Source organism: Monodon monoceros, unplaced genomic scaffold, assembly GCF_005190385.1.
Source record: "Monodon monoceros isolate NGI ecotype Baffin Bay Population unplaced genomic scaffold, NGI_Narwhal_1 Super_Scaffold_18, whole genome shotgun sequence".
Classification (NCBI taxonomy): Eukaryota; Metazoa; Chordata; class Mammalia; order Artiodactyla; family Monodontidae; genus Monodon; species Monodon monoceros.
In genome coordinates, this window is record NW_021703774.1 from 81,249,588 (window position 1) to 81,269,333 (window position 19,746).

Below are 19,746 nucleotides of genomic sequence, written 5' to 3' on the forward strand. Positions count from 1 at the left end.
GCTCTCAGCTCCTGGACCCCCGCCTCCAGCATCCTCAGGGGAGACTAGTCCTCTACCCAAACCATGAATGGCACCTGAATTTCTGCCCATTTCGTTGTCTACCCTGATCTCTCTCCCTCAAAGATGAGCATAAAATGGTTACAAGTTGCAGAATAAAATGAAATACAAGGTTGATTCATTTGTCAGCTTCCTCTGCCACGAGTAACCTCTTTCTTGGGTTGGTGATGTGGGCTTCGCTGAAGTCATGATAACCAGGGCCTTTTGTACATCGATGTCTTTTTGAAAGTGCAAAGTTCCCTTTATGGAGCAGTGTTTCTAGGCTGAAGAATGCTTCTCCCCTCCCCTTCCCTCCCCTTACACTCAGGGTGCAATTAATTGCATTGTCATTTTAAAAAGTATGCTGTTAATTACTGCTTTGTGTCGTCCCACCCTTGTCACAGCCTGGAGTTTTTATTCAATTAAATCTCCTCTTGCCCGTTTCTCTTATCATCGTACATTCCTGAGGTTTAGCAGTCAGCACACACACAGGACACTGGAAGGCTTTTACTTTTAATCTGTGTTTCACATAGATAACCACTTCTCTTCAATCAAGGTACAGCGGAAGGGCTTGTTCATATTTTATTCTGCCCAAGGAATACCTGTGTACCCTGGAAGGCTGGAATCCACCTGTTTTGTCAGGTTTGTAGCTCACAGGGCATTTGGTACACGGGGCTCTGCTGTTTTCTCAGCTGTTGAGCTCAACAAGCAGCCACTCCAGATGCCGAAGCTTCTCTAGGGAAGGGGTCACACACTCATACTGGGAAAGTGCAATGCTTTCGCCTACCGGGAGAGGAATCCTGCTAATTCTCATAAAACACAACTTGAGAAAATCCTGTTGCAGACTCGAAAATTAAAAGAAAAAGAAAAACAAAAACATTCTAACTTAATAGAATATCCTCTCTGCTCACCCCCAGCTTTTAATTAATTTAGAAAGCAACCCATAGAGTAGAGAGTGGAAGGTACTATCTCTTCCTGCACATCTGCATCTGAATTACTGGCACTCCACAGTGAGATGACACCAAGGGAGCCAAACTGCTGAGACAAGCACTCTGTTGCCCAAAGATGCAGCTTCCTCTTGCTTCTGACTTCCCATCAGGTCACCCACCAGCCACCAGGATCTGCCGATGTGCTAGTCACATCTAGAGCAGATCAGCCATCAGGGTAAATGCGTCTGGCTGGCTGGACTGGGTTATACAGCAGTAACAACATTCAGATTTCAGCGACTGAAAACAACAAAGGCTTATTTCTTATTCATGCTATATGTTCATCACAGGTCGGCAAGGCGGGGCTCTGCTCATCGGAATGATTCAGGGGAACTCAGGATGACAGAGCAGCCAACATCTCAGACATTGCCAGTTGCCACGCCCGAGGGTAAGAGCACTCGGAAGGGTCTCATCCCGGCCTCAGTGCTCTGGCCCAGAAGGAATATATGTCACTTTCCTTCACAGTTCATTGCCCAGAACTACTCATGTGGCCTCCAAAACATAAGGGGTTCAAGCTCCCAGAGGAAGAAGAAGTAGAAATATTTGGTCATCAGGACTTGGTAGGACCACAGTGAACTTCACAGACCTGTGAAGGGTGACAGCCACTGAAGGTCTGATTCCGAGAAACCAATAAAGGGAAACTGTGGTCTATTCATTTTTGAATGAAATCAAGGTCTGTACGTTGAGTCACACGGCTATATATTGGGCCACACACCTGTGCTAGCCTCAGACTTGAATCTTGCCCACAAAAAGCTTTTTAGTCTAGTAACTTGGTAACATAAGTAACTCTAGTCCAAGGTAGAAAGTGGTAAATGCAGGAAGGGAGGTGAAATAAAAGGCTACAGAAGTCCAAGAAAGAATACCACAGCTCTGCAGATGGAGTGACAGCTCAAGGAAGAAGGGGCCCCTGATCTAGACCTTTTAAGGATGGGTAGGAGTTGGGGATGTGGAAGTTGTGAGGAGGGGGCACATTCCAGGCTGAGGGGTCCATACACGTGAAGACCCAGAGCTGAGGAATTCTGAGGGCTGCCAAGCCACCTGCATCCAGGGGAGACAAAGGAGCCCCCTGAGCACCACTGCCCCCTTGCTTGCACTGCTCTTCCCAGACAGAATCCTGGACTTCTGCCCGAGAAGCGCTCCTTTCCCCTACCCTGGTCCCCGCGTACTTCTTGCCAGCTGCCTCCACTGGGAAACAGACTTGCTGCCCACCCCCCATTGGAGGCTAGGCTTCTGCTCCCAAAAGAGCTGATCACCTGGAACTCAAAACTTGCCTGCATCTGAGACTTCGCCCAGCTGCCACACCTCATCCACTTACCCAGTCTTACCTCCTCAGGCTATTTCTCAGCGACAAGCCACTCGGGACTTTCTGATTTGTCCTGTCCTGCTCTGCTCCTCTTTGAAGTAAGCCCTATCCTCATGTCTGATCTTCTAGCTCAGGGAACAGGACTGGCCTTTCCCTGGCTTTCCTCTGGCTGGGTCGCAGCTGCACCCCCCACACAGCTGTGGCAAGCCCATTGGGAGAGACTGGAGACGAAGAGACCAGCAGGCAGTTGAGTGGACCAAGGGCTGGGCTAGCATAGGCAGTGCACAGGGAAACAAGGGCGCATGCACAGGATGTGGTGATCACAGGTGGAAAACACCACAGAGCTGACAGCTGAGCAAATCTGGAAGAAGGGAGAGGGAAACGGGATTCAAAGTTGTTGGCTTTACACTTGAGGCACCAGAAGAATGATGGTGCCTTCCAAGGGAACCAGAAACTCAGCAGAACAAGAGAAAAACCAATGAGTCCAGTTTGGGCCCAGCTGAGTTTGAGATGCTGGAAGGATGTCTAGCAGGCAGCTGCAGTCCAACATGCTACTTGGCTGAGAGGTCAGGCATGAGATGTTAATTTACAGAAAGCTTACACACCAAAATGAGATGTGAAGACAGGAGGCTGACGCTGCCACGCCAATACAAGGAGAGTCTCAAAGAGATGTTCTTCAGGACCTGTAAACATTGAGAGGTCAAGGAGAACAGAAGTGATGTGAATAATAATGGAGGTGTCCCCAAGTGAAGCTAATCGATGAAAATGCTAATGAACAAAAACATCAATCAAGGGCTTCATAAAATACTTCTTCATAACAAGTTAATCCAAAGTGCTTAAACGTAACTTGACTCACTAGTCTATTTTCACCCACATTTGCAGGGACCCACCTCTTTTTTTTCCACTTCAGCTATGCTCTTGCCTTTTTTTTTTTTAATTGTAGTAAAATATACATATCATAAAATTTCCCATTTTAGCCATCTTTAAGTGTACAGCTCAGTGACTTTAAATATATTCACATTTTTGTGCAACTATTGCTGCCATCCATCCACAGAACATTTTTCATCTTGCAAAACTGAAATTCTACACCCATTATTTACCAGCCCCACCACTCCCTCTCTCCAGCCGCTGGCAGCCATAATTCCGTTTTCTGTCTGTAAATTTGACTACTTTAGGTACCTCATAAGAGTGGAATCATATGATGTTTATTCTTTTTATTTTATTTATTTTTTGGCTGCACCACACAGCTTGCACAATCTTAGTTCCCTGACCAGGGATTGAACATGTGCCCCCTGCAGTGGAAGTGTGGGACCCTAACCACTGGACTGCCAGGGAATTCCCATGACATTTATTCTTCATCCTGGATTATTTCGCTTAGAATAATGTCCTGAAGTTTCATCCATGTTATAATACGTGTCAGAATTTCCTTCCTTTTTAAGGCTGAGTAATAGTCCATTATATGTATGTACCATATTTTGCTTTCTATTCATCCACAGTGGACATTTCACCTTTTGGCTACTGGAATAATGCTGCTATGAACGTAGGTGCACAAGTGTCTCTTCGTATCCTTGATTTGATTTCAATTTTGAGGGGCATATACCCAGAAGTGGAATTGCTGTATCATGGTAATTCTATATTTAATACTTTGAGGAACCGTCATACTATTTTCCATAGCAGCTGCACCATTTTACATTCCCACAAGCAGTGTACAAAGATTCTAATTTCTCTATATCCTCACCAATAATTGTTATTGTTTGATTTTTTGATGGTAAGCATCCTAATAGGTATGAAGTGGTATCTTGTTGTGGTTTTGATTTGCATTTTCCTAATGGTTAGTAACACTGAGTATCTTTTCATGTGCTTATTGGCCCTCTGCATATCTTCATTGGAAAAATGTCTATTCAAGCCCTTTGCTTATTTTTGAATTTTTGCTGTTGTCCTTATTAAGTTTTAAGAGTTCTTTATGTATTCTAGATATTAACCCCTTATCAGATTTATGATTTGCAAATATTGTCTCCCATTTTGTGGGCTGCCATTTTACTCTGTTGATCATGTCCTTTGATGAACAAAAGTTTTTAATTTTGATGTCATCCAATTTTTCTATTTTTTCTTTTGTTACCTGTGCTTTTGGTGTCATACTCAAGAAATCATTGCCAAATCCAATACCATGATGATTTCCCCCAGTGTTTTCTTCTAAGAGTTTTATAGTTTTACCTCTCATACTTAGGTCTTTGATCCATTTTCAGTTAAATTTTGTACAGGCTGTGAGGTAGGGTTCAACTTCATTCTTTTATCATGTGGATATCCAGTTTTTTCCTACATCATTTGTTGCCAAGACTGTCTTTTCCCCATTGAATGATCTTGGCACCCTTGTTGAAAATCATTTGACAATATATGTGTGGGTTTATTTCTGGGCTCTCTATTCTGTTTCATTGGTCTATAGGTCTGTCTTTATGTGAGTACCACACTGTTTTGATTACTATAGCTTTGTAGTAAGTTTTGAAATCAGGCAGTGTAAATTCTCCAACTGTGTCCTTTTTCAAAATTATTTTTGGCTCTTTGGGGTCCCTTGAGATTCCATATGAATTTTAGGATGAATCTATTTCCAAAAAAAAAAAATCATTGGGATTTTGATGGGGATTACATTGAACCTGTAGATTGCTTTGGGTAGTATTGATAGAGATCCAACTCTTAAGGACACTGTAATCACCCACAAATGCCATTTTCTGACAATCTGTACACAAATTCATCCTCACCTCTGGGGTTCCTACTTCTAAACACATGTTGTGATCCTTGGTGCAGGACCAAGTCATGGAGTTCAAACCAGCTAACTAGACCTTTTACACTAAACTCAACTCTTGCCAAGTTTCTGTAGAAGTCACCTCCCACAACTGCAAATGTCCTGGCACAACTCCCAACCTGCTGACCAAACTCAACCCTATAGCCCAGTTTCTCTTTCCTGCCCACTCAGTTCCAGAACACTCAAGAACTTCAGCTGGACTCATTCCCATGAATGAAGGCTCATCTGCTTCTGCATGCACATAGGTATTCACTCAGCAAACGTGTTGAGCAGCTAGTATATATCAGGTAACATGCTAGGGCTGAGGGCACACAGATTAATAATAACTAACAAACACAAAACATTTCCTATATGCCAGACACTGTTTTAAGTTCTTTACATCCATTATATCACTTAATTCTTCCTCTAGCCCTAAGAGGTTAAGAAACTTGCCGAAGGTCACACAGCTGAACCCAGATATCTAAATCCCAGAGCTCACATGCTTAAGCACGATGCCAAGCTGTCTTCTAACAAAACATAGCTCTTCAAGGAGCTCACAATTCAGATGAGGAGATAGACACAAAAATAGAAAATTATTCTACAATATGGTAAGGGCAATGCTAGAGATATACCAGAGATTTAAGGCATCCTAGAGAAGGATTTCCTACCCCAGCCATCTATGCATATCCCCTTCATGGCGCACCCCAAATGTACCCTCTGACAGCCCAGCCTCATCCCTTCCTGGAGACAGCCCTACAATGACCTCTTTGTGAACCCTCAGTCACGCATACTAACTTGATTCCCTACATCAGTTACTCCTCTAGGAACAGCTAAAGACTTGGGGAGTCTGCCCATCACACCCAGCCCCAGTTAGTCAGCCCATAAATGTGTTCTATGTTGGACAATACAAGGAAGAGTGAAGGCTGTAATTCAGCAGCTCTACTGGAAAGCAGTGTTGAGCACAGTCAAGGGCTCATCACTCTACCATGTGCAGCTCCGAACAAAGCCTCTGCCGTTAGACGGGATGAAAAGGGAAACTGATGATGAGCTGCCATGGGAGAGGACAGACAGAAGAATTCAGAGGGTTCAGAGGAAGCCTGGAAACTCAGGAATTCACACAGGCTAGCTCTGCCTTCTTGTATCTCTTTCCTTTCAGAGCCAGAGTGGTGAGTCTCCTCCTACAGGGATCTCAGCCGAGGACGAGTAACTCGCGGTAAATTAGTCCTGGGGGTAGGAGTGGGGAGGTATGTGACTCTTTTCCCCAGGTGGCTCTTTTTTCTGCACAGATTGGGGAAGTTTGGTGACATATCAGGAATTATCCAGAGAGACACAGAGCGCCAACGTGGGCAGGAGCCTCAGGCATACTGAGACATGTAGCAGTTCTTTTCTCTGTGGCTTCACCTTGCAATCTGTGCCTGAGTCAGGTTTGTGAGGCCCCTTCAGTCTGGAGCAATAAGGAATGAAAACTCGTGGCTAGAAATTCTAAGTGTTTTCGGAAACGTGAGTCCCTGAGATGACAGAGGACTTGCTAATCATGGTGGAAAGGGCTATGGCCCTTTATACCATGGTCTTTCATCTCCCTGGAGAAATTACTGACAATGACACACTGTAGTTAAAATGGATTGTGAAATCAAAGGGCCAGACGAGCTTCAGACACTGTCATCCTTCAATTACCAGGAACTTTCTTTCCCAAATGATCCAAATATACGTGACTTGCTATGCAGAGAAGTTCTTCCTGTAACCCCTAGTCTCGAACCTGGAGCTGCCCTTATGCTCCCAGGGGCTCTCTCCCTGGCAATGAAGCAGGGGGTAGAACTATATTCTCCAGTCTTTCAATCCCAGCAGCTACCTGTTTCCTGCCAGATTTGCCTTGTGAGGGTGGATTCAACACTCTGACCCCAGTATATCTGGAAAACTCAAGAACCTAGAACCAGAAGATGTGGGTTAAGTCCTGCCTGCCTTCTCAAGCTTCTCCAGGCTACCCTGGGCGGATCACGTAAACTCTCTGGGTCTCATTTCCTTCATCTGTAAAACAGGGGTGTAGTTGCTTTGATGGCATGGTCAGGCTCCACCTCGGATCTGCATCCTGAGAGCTTACTGCAGCACAGCGGCCTGGACCCTCTCCGTTTTCCTTGAAGACCTGTCACTTTCACAACTGAGTAACCTGAGAACAAAGGGGATAAGCCAATGTACTGCTCTTAAGCTTGGAGAGGGTGGGAGGGAGCAGGGAGGGGGAATGTAAGGAATAAATCAAGTGGCTATGTAATTAATTTAGAATAACTTAAGCACTGAACGTTGAAAATTTCAGAAACAAAAGTGGTGACATTTAGTTAATGTGTCAGTCAATACCTCACTCATTCCAGCTGTCTTTTTAAATGTCAAATCTCTCACAACCCCTTTTCCTTGCAGGTGGAAGGCTCGTGCTAACAACCACCACCAATTCTGGTTGATACCCAGTAGGTCAGCACGGGCACATAATTTCAGAAGTGGGAGGTCCTAGAGGCTGCAGGAACAGTAGACAATGCCCGTCACCCCCAGAGAGCTGGGCACCGCAGCTGTTTCCCCAGGGTCCCTCACTGATCCATTCTCCTGGCCCTTCACCCATCCGTGGCCGTCAACCCCAAAAAGCACACAGGGTGTCCACACCAAGAGAAGACAGTCAGTGTGTTGTCATGTCCATCCTCCATTTGTGCCTCCTCAAACTTCTCAGAACTTGAAAGTTTTCAAGAGAAAACCTTAGCTGAACTCCAGGGAGAGAGAAAGCCAAGAGCCGGTTGCTCCAGAGAACTCCAGGCTCAGGAATTTCCATTCCGAGCTGATTGGCCCTTGGTTCGGTCCTCTATAAATACCGGATACATCTTCAGAAGCAAACCAGGGAGAACGAGCCAGCTGGGTTTTCACTTTGGGGAGAAAAACGTGAAGCCAAGTGGCACGGATCAGTTTTCATCCCCAACTCCATGCCTGCCCCCCGGAGTGAGCTTCCCCACATTCAGCCACAGCTGAGCGGCCAGTCTCTTCGACCTCACCGGCTGCCGCCAAGGTGCAAGGAGGAGGGGCAACTCAAACCCAAACGGAAAACCAGCTGGTGTTCAACCAATTTGGAAGTTTAAGTGGCCTAGGCGGACGAGAAAGTTCCAGCAAGTCCAGCTCATTTAGCAGAGTGCAGTTTCTGGCTCGAGGAGCAGAGAAGGGCCATGGTGTTCTAGACTGCCTGGGGAGCAGGGCATGGGAAGCCAGCACGGGGCAAGCGGTTACAGCTCAGCCTTGGCCAAGCCCAGTTGCACAGGGAGGACACGGTGACATGTCAGAGGAGGGGCTCCCCTTCTACTGCCCTGTTTGCAGCCCGCTTGTGCGAGAGTCCATGCCAGCCCCTCAGGGAAGCCAAACGCACAGGTGCTCCACCGCCCAAGTGTACCCCACTTAGAGCAGAGCCAAAGCTCGTGAACACTCGCCTCCACTGTCTCCTCACCAGTACGCAGAGCCAATGGCTTGTTAAAGCAAGTGTTCCCACTCCATCTCTGTGGCTCCCGGATGGAGTGCCTCCTGCACCATCAGCTCTCCGTCCTTGAGGTTCTCCCCTTACCTGACTCTGGTCTCCTTCATAGGATCCTGTTTTGCATCCATCCCAACTCTTATACTGACATCCCTAGAAGTGAGAAGGCCCCCAGGCCCAGTGCTTGGCATCTCTCCACCTCTCCACCCTCTCCCTGGACAATTTCACCCACCGCCAACTCCACGTCACCTACCACCTCCGTGCCGATGGTGGTCCACATCCCAGAGCCCATGACCCTTGGAGCACCAGACCCAAACTGCCACCTGCCACAGACAAGGCCCTCCTGCTGTAGCATAAACCCAGGATTTCCCAAAGCCAACTTCTCCCTCGGCTGTCTGTGAACTTCAGCATTATCCTGCTGGTTTGATCCTCGACTCCCAGCTCTCCCCACATCGGTGAACACGATCGGACCCTTTTTCTTGTCCAGCCCCCCCTGCTGCCCTGCATGTCCAGGCGCCCCATCATGGTGGGCCTGCAAGAGAGGAAGCCCCTACGGCCAGAAGCTAGAGGACACACAAGCCTAGACCAGAATCAAGTACCCAGATTCAGAACACAAGCGTGTGGTTCAGGAAACAGTTTCTAGAAAACCAAGCGTCATGGTAATACGGATGGTCTCCAGCAGTGGCTCTCAAACTTTACTGTGCATTCGAGCCACCTGGAAACCTTGCTAAAAATGTAAATCATTATCACAGGGATTCTGATGCACCAGACCTGGGGTGGAGCCTAGGAATCTGTAGTCCAACAAGCTGGCAGATGATCCTGATGCTGGTAAAGTCCGAGCCCGTGCACAGAGGACCGTTTGGTCCCAGAATTAGAGATTGGCTTTACCTGGCGTGGGACAGCTGTTCCTAATCAAGAAGACCCTGACCCAGACCCACCTCATAGGGTGATTGTGCTCTGAATTCCTGAATTCCACACAGTGGGCAGTCACAGAGGGCCGCATTCATGGGAAATCTTGGGGTGGGATTATGCCCCCCACCAGGTATCTGTCTGGCAGCCCCAAGGGCAGCACACTGTCAACCTGAACAGGGAGGGGTGTTAGCAGCAAAAGTACCCACTCTGGAAACTCTGCTCAGTGCCCCCACCACCGATATTGCAATTCAGTCCCGAGTACAGCAGGGCAAGCCATCTGCTTCCTATTCCACACCCTTGCTCTGTCACCACAGAGCAAAAGCAGAGACAGAGAGGTTGATCATGACTGAGAGCATCTGCTCTAAATCAGGCTGACCACAGGCTGGGCACGGACACAGGAGGTGGTAGCAGAGTGCCATCCAGAGCCCCTCCATCCACCCTGCTTCCTAACCCAATCTCTGCCTTCTGATAGTCAACAAGCATTGCCTAGGCTCCAAGGGGCAGATACAGGAGAATTGTAGGAAGTAGACTCTATGTGATCAGGGATTGATTGGAGCATACGTTAAAAGATAAGGTGGAATATTTCAAAAAAAGTCATGTAGCACAATGCTCACTGCAGCTCTATTTACAATAGCCAGGACATGGAAGCAACCTAAGTGTCCATCATCGGATGAATGGATAAAGAAGATGTGGTAAATATATACAATGGAATATTACTCAGCCACAAAAAGAAACGAAATTGAGTTATTTGTAGTGAGGTGGATGGATCTAGAGTCTGTCACACAGAGTGGAGTAAGTCAGAAAGAGAAAAACAAATACCGTATGCTAACACCTATATATGGAATCTAAAAAAACACAAAAGGTTCTGAAGAACTTAGGGGCAGGACAGTAATAAAGATGCAGATGTAGAGAATGGACCTGAGGACACGGGGAGGGGAAAGGGTAAGCTGGGACGAAGTGAGAGAGTGGCATGGACATATATACACTACCAAATGAAAAATAGATAGCTAGTGGGAAGCAGCCGTATAGCACAGGGAGATCAGCTCGGTGCTTTGTGACCACCTAGAGGGGTGGGATAGGGAGGGTGGGAGGGAGACGCAAGAGGGAGGAGATATGGGGATATATGTATATGTATAGCTGATTCACTTTGTTATACAGCAGAAACTAACACAGCATTGTAAATCAATTATACTCCAATAAAGATGTTAAAAAAAAAAAGATAAGGTGGAGGCCTAGGATCACTAGTCCCACCCACTGATCCTATGCATTGAGCCTGAGGATAGAAGGTCAACAGAGCCCCAGTTTTTCTGCCCATGAGGAAATGTCTTGAGATGCCCCCCAAGCTCCCAACCTCCTGCTGGAGAACTCCACGTGGATGACTGTAGGCCCCTCAAACTCTGTATCCCACTCTCTGCTGACTCCTCCCCCTCCCAGCCACCAGTGCTCCTATGCCCCCCTCCCTTGGTTAATGCACCACGGATGGTCTCATCCCCAGGCCCAGGGCCTCTGAATCACCTTCTTTCTTTTCCTCCCTCTCCTCTGCCCCACTCCCTCACAGGTCCTGTCCATTGCACCCACAGACTGTCTCCCACCTATCCCTGCCTTTTGGAAAGCACAGCCCTGCCTAAGCTCAGTCCCCCGACTTTGGCCCAGGAGACCGTGGGCATTTACTAAGGGGTCTGCAGATCTCTGCTCTTTGACCACTCTCGATGCCCTTGGTCCCCAACCTGGCACTTTCAGATTATCTATGGATCTTCAATATTTAAAGGAACTACTAGAAACTGTACATTTACCTCAATACAGCCTCACGGATGTTAATAAATAGAATTTGTTAAATGGCCCAAATCAAACTGTGAGATCTATGGAGGTAAATTAAGGAAAGGGGTTTCCTCTTGGTGAAATGTTGGGAGCAAACCTACCTTCACACAGTCCCAGTTAGCTATCTCTCTGAAACAAAGATCTGATGTCACGTCTCTTTGGCCACCCGCTCCCATTCCTTCAGACTCCCTACCGGAGCATTCAAGTCCAGTGCCATGTTCCCCTCTCTCCACACAGGCTGCATTTCCCAAACAACTATGGATCTCCACTTCTCCATGACTTTGCTAATGCTGTTCCCTCATCCTGGAGTGTTCTTCCATTCCTCCTTCGCCTTGAAACCTTTTTTTTTTGTGGTACGCGGGCCTCTCACTGCTGAGAGCTCTCCCGTCACAGAGCACAGGCTCCAGACGCGCAGGCCTAGCAGCCATGCCTCACGGGCCCAGCCGCTCCACGGCATGCGGGATCCTCCCGGACCGGGGCACGAACCCGCGTCCCCTGCATTGGCAGGCGGACTCTCAACCACTGCGCCACCAGGGAAGCCCCTTTGAAACCTTTTTTGTCCTTCATGTTGTTACTCAAATGTCCTTCCTCCGCCATCCCTGAGTTCTGCACCTCCCAGGTCAAAATTAACAGCTTCTTTTTCTCTGTGCCTCTAAGTCCAACTTCTGTATCTCCTTCCTAGAATATGTTTCATTCTGATGTATGTCATAGTTAGGGTCTTCCCATCAGAGTAGAGCCTGCTTGAGAGCTGATGTCCCCACTGCACCTTGCATAGTAGATGCTTGATAAATGTCTGTTGGCTAAGTTGGCATGTGAATGAATGAGTAGATAACCCCTCCTACACACTAAAATCAACGTCATCACCATGACTCAGAATTATCCTACACCATCCACAGAACACAGGATAATTTCTGGGAGAAACAGGCTAAAGAGAATACATCTTTGGAAGGTTCTCTAAGTATTCCCACTGCCCCGTGGTCCAGAACGGCCACTTAGGACCACATGGCCACTGCCTTCCAACAATACTAATACTAATGCTAGCAGCTATTATCTGTTACATAGTTATGATGTGCCAGTCACCATGCCGGTTTCTTTACCTGCATTACCTGATTAATTCTGACATCAATACAGGGAGGTAGGTACAATTAGTATTATCTCATTATACAGATGAGGAAACAAGTAAGAGATGTCAAGTCACTTGTCTAAGGCCAAGGGGAAGAGCTGAGAATAAAACCTGGAAAAGTCTGACCCTAACTACTCTGTCCTGCTTCTAGCAGGCGGGGGCACCATCACAGCCTGCACCCCTGAGTCATCAGCATGGACAACAGGTTTGTCTCTTGCCGGGGAGGCTGTGAGCTCCACAAGGCAAATTGGGCCCAAGCCATGAAGGACAGGCCACTGGCTGCTTGCCCAAAGTGCTGGCTCCTCCACAGGTCCCCAGACACCGCCCAGGAAGCATCTTCTTTTCTGCCCTAGAAACCTGGACCCGTGCCACCAAGTGTCACCAGACAAAGCGCTGCTCCTGTCCCATGCCAGCCTTCTTTCCTCTGCAAAGTGGTACCTGGAATCTATGTCTCTGATCATAGATGCTTTCAATACTTTGGCCATTCCCACTAAGAGGCTTTGAATATAAACTGGGCCAGCAGGAAAAGGTAATTAGGCAGCACCTTCCTGATGAGACGGGAGGATCAGCAGGTGTAAGATCAGGGATCTGAGTCCTGGTGTGCATTTAATTAAGCATCGCTGTTCTGTTTACACATTGGATGGCAAAGCTTGAAAAGATCCCAACCAACCTCTTTCCTCATAATTTCAGGCAGAGGTAGAGGAAGGAGGCCAAGGGTGCCAAAAAAAAAAATCAACGAAACAAAACCAAAACACAAGACAGAACACCCACTCAAACCTTCTTCTTCTACATGCTCAGTCCTTGATTATGAAAAAGAATAACCAAAAGGCAACAGAGAAAACCCCGGGGAGACAGCGCTCTCGACAACCCCAGGGCACACAAAAGGGTTGTAGGAAGGGGAGGGAATGCTTAAAATCAGTAAGGCCAAAGCTGGGAGTCTTTCCATTTAAATTCTAACAAGGTGAGTATTCAGAGATAACAAAGGCCATGGTGTTTAATTAAGGGTATAAATGGTAGAAATGTGAGACAGGAGCTGTATGAACTGTTAATGAGGGGGATGGGAAACCTCTAAAAATAAACCAGGGCAAGTTGAAAGGGTAATTAGGGGTGCAAAAATAAACAGAGGGTGTCAATTTGAGAGAAGTTCCCTGCAAGGCTCCTCCAACCCATCCTCAGTAGGTAGGGCAGGCCAAAGAGAGGGCCCCCAAGGGGTCAGGGCCAGCAGCAAGGGCCCAAGTGTCCTCTTATCTTGCCTTGTCTCCTTCCTAGACTTTTTTTTCTTTTTTTTTACTTATTAGGATTTTATTAAAACATATAATAAATATGCATTGAAAGGTTTTATAATGAGCACTTTCAAAAACAGAATTCATGAGATCACAAACATCATGGTGAAAATATAATTTTAGTAGAAAGTAGCTATTGGAAAAAACGATATAATAAGCCAACTTTGATAAGAATGATAATGAGCTCTTCCACCCTGCCCTGCCCCGTTCCAACCAACTGGAGACACACACACACACACACACACACACACACACACACACCCCACCACCACCATGTGAGGCAGGCTGTGCCTTATTTAACAGGGAGTCCTCAAAGCTCAAAGGGACCTGAGCAAATATTAGATGAAAGACCTTAAGGGCTAAGTGATAAAAATCAATCTGGTTCCTGCCTTTGAGCTGATGGCCAGGAATTCTGTCTGCTTGCGTGGGTGCATAGACACAAATACACACTTGCTAAACACACACACACACACACACACACACACACACACACACTTATCAGTCAGGAGAGTTCCCGTCCAGGCCAGTAGCTTGCAAATAGAGAGGGGTGGTTGCTTACCCAGGAGGTGTGTTTGAGCCTCCGGCCTCCCACCTCCACAGTATCTCTCCCTCCCCCATCAGAACACAACCACATTCGGAAGCTTTCTGGGGTCAAGTAGGTTTAGGAAATTCTTTCCATAATATGCTCCTTGGGGAGATGCACACTAACACATCTAATGCTCTGAGAAGTGTGGTAAAGAAATCTCTATGTTTATTTAACTCAGCATTTCCCAAACTAACCCTCTGTCCAAAAAATACCATTTACCATCTCCCCCCACTACCCACCCCCAACTAGTAAAATTTGGGGGCATTAAACGCATCTCAGAGGGACTGGGAATTGACCTTGGGAGGGATAACTTTGTCATTTTTTTGTGTGGGGGGGATCTTATTTCCCCGACCAGGGAGCCAACTCGTGCCCCCTGCAGTAGGAGCACGCAGTCTTAACCACTGGCCCACCAGGGAAGTCCCAGGGAGGGATAACTCTCGAGCACAGGTCCCTCCCTGCTGCGATGATGGGGCATCAGTGGTCTTCCTTTAAAGGCTCTGGAGACCAGCAGGCTCGTCATGGGGATCAGGGAGGAGGAAACGTCCCTCATTTCATTTACTCTCTTGACAAGTTCTCTGCAAATAGCAGGCAATGCTGGTTCTTAGAGTTACAAAGTGGTGCCCACCTCAAGGGGAGAATGATCCCCCCAGATTCCTACCCAGAGCAAACAGCTTGGCTCCGTGGGTCCCTATCTGTTCCTATCGGGGGATTAAAAATGGATCAGTCAGAAGACAGGGCCCATCGCTGCTATTGCTATAGGCTGTGTGACCTGGGCAAAGTGATTCAACCCTCATTATCACCTCTCCTTATTTGTAAAAATAAGTTAATAATAATAGCTACTTCACAGAGTTATTTAGACGGGAAAGTAAAATCATATACACAAGGACTTAGTGTCTTTTAAAGCATGTAAAGTATTTAAAATTATCAAAAAAGCAACATTTTCTGTTTCCCTCTATACCTTCCTTAGGTGATTTCATCTACTCGCAGGGTCTTGATTCCATGGAAATGTGGATGGGCCCAAAAACCATATCTCCACCCAGATCTCTCTCCTGAACTCTAGATTTCTGCTACAGTGTGGGATTTAAAGTAAGCAGAAATCCAATGAACTCCAATGACAGAAAATAAAACATTGCCAGATATGAGAGGATCTGGAATTGAAATCAGGAGAAACCCATTAGGAACAGAAGCAGCAGTTCTGTCTCCCCACCCTCCAGGGTCTGCTCTGCTATCATCTCACACCCCATCACCTTCTTCTGCCTACTCATTAACCCCCAAGTGCATAGGACCCAACTCCAGAGCCCACTCCAAATGGCAATAGATTCCATGAATCCTTGTGCAAGTGTTGGAAGAAAGAGTCTGCTTGGATGATTCTATCCACTCAATCCAGACAACAGAAGTCATAGGATTGGATGCCCGGGGTTAGGTGTCTATCATGGGTCCAAGAGCTGTGACACGATAGAGGGAGGCAATCATGCGATAGATAGAGTTGTCCCTCTAGCATCACTGGACAGGACAAGTAATAAAGGCCTGTCAATTTCATTCTTCTGCTTCCCTGCCTGGCACACAGAACTTTTCCCTCTTCAAACATTTCCAAAGACACTCTCACCTAACTTGATCACATTTACAGCTACAAATCATACACCTCCCCAACAGAAACACCAGGAAGTCACAGTCACATTCTGCTCCTCATCCAGAGTTGGTGAGTATCCTAAGGCCATCTCAAAGATTGCTTGCTTGCCCCAAAATCCACAACATTCAGTCTCTGTCTATTCCTCTTCTATTTCTGTGAGATCCTGTCCAAATATGACTGCTCGCTTTCTTGCAATCTGTGAGCTAAATGGTAAATGTAACCCCTGCCATTCCCCTGATATCCAACAATGGAGGAAAAAAACAGGATGACAGCAGGGGGGAAAATCATTCACTTTGACAAATAGAGGAAAGAAAGAAATCTCTAGGACAAGAATCATACAGTGGCTCCTGGTCCAAGCATATATCAGATCCCAAAGCAACAGGGAACCCCTAGCTGGCACAGAAAGGCCAATGTCCTTGAGAGGCTGCCTATCCTTCACAGCCCAAATGAATCCTGAGGACCAGGTCCACAAATCTGTTGTTTAGAACCCAGGATTAGCTTCTTCAGTCTGACTGTCCTTCTCTTAATGGCTGATGCCACATGGTACAGAAGGGATGTAGCTGAAAAACACTTGGTTCGTCTTCCCTAACCTGTCTTTCCTTATCCAAGTTCCAACTCTGGCTGTGAGACTTGCCTCTCAGTGGGAGGGTTCTTCTTGGGGAAGGCAGAGTGAGAAATACCTAGAAGGAGCTTGTGGGGTGTGTCATCTTCTCCAGCAACCCTTTCTCCTCCCAAATAGTTGTTTTCCCATGGCCTGAACATCCATCTTTGTCTATCAGAGTTTTTAACTTTGGCACTAGAAACTCAATGAGACAGAAAATTAGGACCAGACCAAACTTTGGCAGGGCCCACTGGTTTTTGGACTTGGTTCTAAGTAATCAGACAGCCCCAGCTACAGGCAAAATGGGCTTCCTGCACCAGAATTACATAATCACCCTGTTTTTCTCATTTGCTCATAGACAGGTATTCTGGACAGAAACTTGTCTCTTTGCTGTTGGCCCTTATCTAAGGTTTCAAGCAATAAGTTATCTACTTCATTATCCTTACATTCAGGCATCAAGCCTCCCAAAGTTTCACCTTTGGTGTGCCCATGGTCTGGGTCTCAAGTGATAGCAGGTGACAACTTAATTAGTGTTTTTCCACCAAAAATCACAGACTGCAAACTTCCTATCCTATAATGAAAGTTTTTTATTATGTCTCATTCCAATGATACCATAGCTGGTCTCAAGTCTTAAGGCTCTAGCACTTGAAATCCCACTCCTGGTACCAATTTCCATCCTAATTACAACTTTTCTGGTTGCACACTTTTAAAAGAACTAAAGTAAAAAATTTTGAATATGTTTATGTAACACTTAAACATATATATGTATATATACGTGTGTACGTATGTGTGGGTACATGTATGTGTGCATATATATGAGTGTGTGTATGTATGTGTGTATATATATCCATATATATATATATAGAGAGAGAGAGAGAGAGAGAGAGAGAGAGAGAGAGATTAAGGAATAGAAAGAACAAGGACAGCCAGGCTCAAGGAAACTGGAAGTAAAAATTAGAAAATAAACCAGACATCTTCTCTTTCTCTGTCTCTGTCTTTCTCTCTCAGAAGGGGTGACATGGTCACCCAGTTGTTCATCAGTCTGTGTCTATTCCATCCTCCTCTCTTTTCAGGCTTTTCAGGAAGACAATGGGGGACCAACTTGCTGCCCTCTCAGCAACATACTTATGGCCCCAGTGACTGCTACCACAGCCCCTGACTCTATAAGACCTTCCAACACCAATGTCCATTAATGACTGGCAGTATTCAGTGGCTTCATTGAAACTCTCCATAGACGAAGTCTAATTGGCATCACTCATTTGTTTGAGCCAGACCACACACAAACAGTTGCTGGTCAGCCAGTGTCTGCCATCAGTTCTATGTCGAGCCAGCATCGGCAGTCACGTAAGAACAATGTACTCTGTAATTCTGTCCCTTCCTGCAGTTATGAGCAGCCAAGCATCATGAAATAAATATCAGAATAGCCAAATACTATGTCTGTCTCTACATGGACTCCATAAGCCCTGAAAATGAGTCACAGCCCAAACTGAAATTATCATCTTTCTATATGGCCATCCTTCTCCTTCCATGATCTTGACCTGAGTAAATGGCACCACCATCCATACAGTTCGTCAAGCTGGAAATAAGGGTGTTACCCTTCACTATCTCTTCTACTCCAAGCCTCATATCTAATTAAACATCAGATTTTATTGATTTTTACCTCCCAAATAGCTCTTGAATCCATCTACTTCTTTTCAATCCTCCAGCATTAGCTTAGAGAATGCTACTGTAATCTCTTAACTAGTTTATCCCTGTAGCCTTTTAACTGATCTTCCCCATTCAGTCTTCCCTCTTTCCAAAATATTCCTCATGTGGCTTTTAGACATATCTGAGTGTCACTCTTTAAACCTTTCAGTAGTGCCTCAGTGTTCCAACCGCCCCCCCCCACCCCATAATCTAGTTCTGCCTGCCTCTCCAGCCTTACCTCTGGACTTCACTCTTAGAGCCATACTGAACAACTTACAGCCCCCAGAAGCCTCCGTCTTCCAGTCTCTCTTTTGGCTCAGCTTTGCTCATGCCCCACACCTCTTCCAGGAGGTCTTCTCGGAGTTCTCTTAGTCTAGGGTAGATGTGTTTTCTGCGCACTCCCGTACGGGACTTAGCATTACCATAGTTCTTATCTCTCTGAATTGTAAGCATCTGTTTTCTTGTCTGTCCATAACACAAGACTTTAAGTTCCTAATGCAGGGACTGTGTCTTATTGATCACGGTACTTGGCACATACTCAATACAGGTGTGTTGAATAAAAGAGACACGCTTAGCTATTGCTGTATATATACCTCCCACCTCCTAGAGACGCTTCTTGGTTATTACAATGACTGCTAACTTTCATGCAGCGTCTTATATTTTGTAAAGGATATTCACAAGTTGTGTCTCATTGGATAATCCCAGCACCCCCCCCCACCCCCAGCCCTGGCACAATGCCAAGAAAGAAGGATGGAAGGAATGTTACTCTTATTTACTTAAGAAGGATATATGATTCAAATATACTAAGTGACTTGCCTGATGGCAAGTGGTTAGGGATGGTTCCTACTAGGGAAATCCATAAGTGACAGCTGGGGAACAGGTGCCAAACTCTGGTAGCAGAGAAAGCACATGAATGAGCATGCTCTAAAGAAAACTATGCTGGGAATTCCCCGGTGGCACAGTGGTTAAGAATCCACCTGCCAATGCAGGGGACACAGGTTTGAGCCCTGGTCCGGGAAGATCCCACATGCCACAGAGCAACTAAGCCCATGCACCACAACTACTGAGCCTGCACTCTAGAGCCTGCGAGCCACAACTGCTGAGCCCGCGTGCCACAGCTACTGAAGCCCATGTCCCTAGAGCCTGTGCTCCGCGATAAGAGAAGCCACCGCAATGAGAAGCCCGCACACCGCATCAAAGAGAAAGCCCATGCGCAGCAACGAAGACCCAACTCAGCCAAAAATTTAAAATAATTAATTTTAAAAAATAAAGAAAACTATGCTCTGAGGAGTGAGATTTGAGACCCCAACTCAGAAGACACTGTATTTGTTAAGAAGGCAATGACGGACCTATTCCAAGAGCTTACAACTGCTGCTTGGACACAAGGGAGAGGGCAACCTTGTGTTCTAACCATTAGAGTGGATATTATGGTCCTTAAGCGATGATTTGTAGTGTTCTCTAATGGCAGCGCACATGGCTAGGCTGAGCAAGGATTAGATACAGCACAACA